Raw genomic sequence first — 4,047 nt, forward strand, 5'->3', positions numbered from 1 at the left:
GATCAGAAGGTCGGCGGTTCGAATCCACACGACGGGGTGAGGTCCCGTTGCTCGTTCCCTGCTCCTGCCAACCTAGCAGTTTGAAAGCACGTCAAAGTGCAAGTAGATGAAGAGGTACCACTCCGGCGGGAAGGTAAACGGCGTTTCCGTGCGCTGCTCTGGTTCGCCAGAAGCGGCTTAGTCATGCTGGCCACATGACCTGGAAGCTGTACGCCGCCTCCCTCGGCCAATAAAGCGAGATGAGCGCCGCAACCCCAGCGTCGGTCACGACTAGACCTAATGGTCAGGGGTCCCTTTACCTTTACTATGATGTAAATAACACTTCTGTTTTACTTGTTACACAGTTGGTTGGACTGTATCAAGAAGATGTTAAAGATCATGCAGGAAAAACAAAATGAAATGCAGATATTTAGCATTTTCAGAGGAGGAGGAAAAGGGAGAATGTGCATCGCACCAGACACAGATGTACTACAACTCCCATCATCCTTGCCCATTGGCCATGCCTGCTTGGGCGGATGTATTTGGAGTCCATCCACACCTGGAGGGCCAGAGGTCCCAACCTCAGCAGGTTCCTTTTGGTGCTCAGGGTTACTTGGGAGCTCAAGGGGGATGGGGAAAACAAGGGTTACTCAGGCAATTTTTCAGGGATTATGTTTGATAACTACAGTGGTGCCCCACAAGACGAATGCCTCGCAAGACGAAAAACCCACTAGACGAAAGGGTTTTCTATTTTTCAATGCGCTTCACAGGACGAATTTCACTATGGGCTTGCTTCGCAGGACGAAAATGTCTTGTGAGTCTTGAGATTTTTTTTCGCTCCCCCCCTTTTCTAAGCCGCTAAGCCGCTAATAGCCTTTAAGCCGCTAAGCCTTTAATAGCTGCTAAACCACTAATAGTGCTAATCCGCTAAGCCGCTAATAGGGTTGCTTCGCAAGACGAAAAAACCGCTAGACGAAGAGACTCGCGGAACGGATTAATTTCGTCTTGCGAGGCACCACTGTATATTCCAACAACTATATAAATCCAGGGTGCCCACACAAATGGAATGTTTGGATGATTTCCCAAAAGATGTCTGGCTTCTTTTGTATTAATATTTTATTGAGAAGTTTTCAATTATAAGGGGGGGGGGGAGGAAAAATAAAAAGGCACCAAAATGTTTACAGTGGTACCTCGGGTTAAGAACTTAATTCGTTCCGGAGGTCTGTTCTTAGCACCACTTTAGCTAATGGGGCCTCCTGCTGCTGCCGCGCCGCCGGAGCACGATTTCTGTTCTCGTCCTGAAGCAAAGTTCTTAACCCGAGGTAATATTTCTGGGTTAGCGGAGTCTGTAACCTGAATCGTATGTAACCCGAGGTACCACTGCAGAAGGAAGCAATATACCAATATATACAATATATGAGAAACACGCATACCCATTGATTCTCAACCAGTGTGCTGTGGCATCCTGGGGTGACTTGAGGAATGTTCAGGGGAGCCCCCAAACAGTCGTCCTTTCCTTAGCTTACATGTGGGAATGTTCTGGGTGGCAGGAGAGGCTATATTGTTTATTAATATCCTTCCTAACTTGCAGAGTTACGTTCCCATTTTACATGCACAGCAGATAGCTGGTTGCAGGCTCGTGTGAGCATTTCACTACTATACAATTCAGCCTGTCTCAGAATAAACTATACATTCCTGGTAAGTGTTAGCATTTCACTCCTCCCATTGCAAGGACCACCTGATTCTTGTTTACTTTCTGTTCCGTGAGAAAGGAAGCCAGTCTGTGTGAATTCCATCTCTGGTACTATTGTACTTTTTCTTTCTGCTCTGTCTTGCGACGAGACAGGATGTCTGTATGAGGACTGCTCCTCTCATATGTGTTTGTTATGTTTTTAATCTGTAATTAGTAGAAATAAAGTAGGTATGCCCAGGTACCTCCTCAACTCCGTCTGCACTGCTTTTACTCTGCTATACTGGGCGCTCACAAGAGAGCAGCTGTGAGTCCCAGAACACAAGGACCCCTACCTGGGAATGCTGTGTAGCTGTTCCAGTGCCAGAGGAGGCGTGGGGCCTGCAAGAGTGTTCCATTATCGGTCCTGGGCCCAGACGCTGTGGGCTGTTCGCTGTGGGAGCTGTTTGTCCGGGAGCCCTGCCAGAGAGTGATTGATGGAGGTATGTGATGTGGCTGCCAAGAGGCTTCTCTGCATGCCAAGGAGAGCTAATGAGGCCTAGTATACGGAAAGGTGCTGTCAGAGCTGCCCAAGGTCCCAGCTCACAAAGGACCAACGCCAGTTCGTTGTTATATACAAAAGTCTTTATTGAAGTTCATTTTCGTTTTTACAGCCGCAGCGTGCAGCTCTACGTCTGAAACTCTAGACCACTGAAGCTCCGTCTGAGTCTCCTCCCCCCAGACACCAGTTTAAGACTCTAGCCTTGCTCCACCTCTTCCTCCGCTCTTTCCTCCTCTGGGTCCGCCTGTCAGTTGGGGTCTCGCCCTTCCTAGACTCTTCTGACGCTGAGTCCCCTGAGTCCTCCCCCTGCCTCCGGCGGGCTTTAGGACCTGGTTCCCAATCCGGGCTTTCTGCTGTCCCGCGCGCCTGTACATTTGAACTTGGCGCGCACGCCCAGCCGGCAACCTTCCTCCTGACCGTTACACTGCTCCTGTCACTGCTTCCCCCTTCGGGGAGGCTGGCTGTACTTGACCTCCCCTCCGTTTCCCCACTCTCCGACAGAGGCGTGGTCAGTCTCGACTCATCTTCTCCCCCTGCTGGAGGAGACGCTGGCCCCGACACCTGGGATTCTTCCCCCCCACTACGCTCTGGTGGGGAAGCTGGTCCTGATCTCCAGCTGCTGCTTTGGGAGTCCCCGCTGGCCCCCCTTGCCCTGACCATCGGCGCCTCCTTCTGGGAATCTTCTGATTCGCTGGAGAAGCTCATGGAATCTCTCGGGTCACTGCTATACCCCCCTACGCTGCCCTCCGATTCTTCCCCTTCGCTCTCCATTTCCTCTCTCCCCTGTGCCTCTGTTCCTGAGGCCCTGACAGGTGCTGACAAAGGTCCATATAGTTAAAGCTATGTTTTCCCTGTAGTGATGTATGGAAGTGAGAGCTGGACCATCAAGAAGGCTGATCCCCGAAGAATGGGTGCTTTTGAATTATGGTGCTGGAGGAGACACTTGAGAGTCCCATGGACTGCAAGAAGGTCAAACCTCTCCATTGTTAAGGAAATCAGCCCTGAATGCTCACTGGAAGGACAGATCCTGAAGCTGAGGCTCCAAGACTTTGGCCACCTCATGAGAAGAGAAGACTCCCTGGAAAAGACCCTGATGTTGGGAAAGATGGAGGACGCAAGGAGAAGGGGATGACAGAGGACGAGATGGCTGGACAGTGTTCTCGAAGCTACCAGCATGATTGACCAAACTGTGGGAGGCAGTGGAAGACAGGAGGGTCTGGTGTGCTCTGGTCCAGGGGGTCACGAAGAGTCGGACACGAATAAACAACAACACATACCTAAAGGATCTTCACTGGCTCCCAGTATGTTTCTGAGTGTGTGGGCGCACACACACGCATATATATTATTATATATCTGCTTTACATTTTCAGCAACCTTAAAATATCAATGACTTCCCTACCTCTCTTTCCATGGTTCACTTTGCACAATGCATATTTTATATAAACTAAACCATTCAGTATTCCATTATTGCATCCATTAAAACTTACTTACACTGCTGAAGTTATCTTAATGCTTCCGTTACCACCTTTATTATTTCTATTGGTCCTAGAAGTCCTAGTGAGAAATATCAGGGCAGATGAAAATATTAAAGGCATTAAAATAGGGGGAAAATCATATAAATTGAAAGGCTATGCAGGCGATCTTGTAATTACGGCAGAAGAGCCTAAAGAGTCTCTTCCAAAAGTTATAGAAAAAATCCAGGAGTTTGGGCAAGTATCAGGATTCAAACTAAATAAAAGTGAAACCAAATTATTAGTTAAAAATTTAAAAGAAGTAGACAAAAAAGAATTTCTCAAGTTACAGAAACAGAAACCCACAAAAAAGTTAAATATTTAGG

The 4,047-nt window shown here is 48.4% G+C and overlaps 1 long non-coding RNA gene across 1 annotated transcript; it reads left to right on the forward strand.

Annotated features, from left to right (window-relative positions):
* Positions 1–1,566: 1,566 nt before the first annotated feature.
* On the forward strand, positions 1,567–3,714 carry LOC309526862. Its single transcript, XR_014216985.1, has 2 exons — positions 1,567–2,222; positions 3,023–3,714. It is a non-coding gene; the product is annotated as an uncharacterized lncRNA (long non-coding RNA).
* Positions 3,715–4,047: the final 333 nt, after the last annotated feature.

This window comes from Podarcis vaucheri (assembly GCF_965113315.1).
Source record: "Podarcis vaucheri genome assembly, chromosome: 2".
NCBI classification, from domain to species: Eukaryota; Metazoa; Chordata; class Lepidosauria; order Squamata; family Lacertidae; genus Podarcis; species Podarcis vaucheri.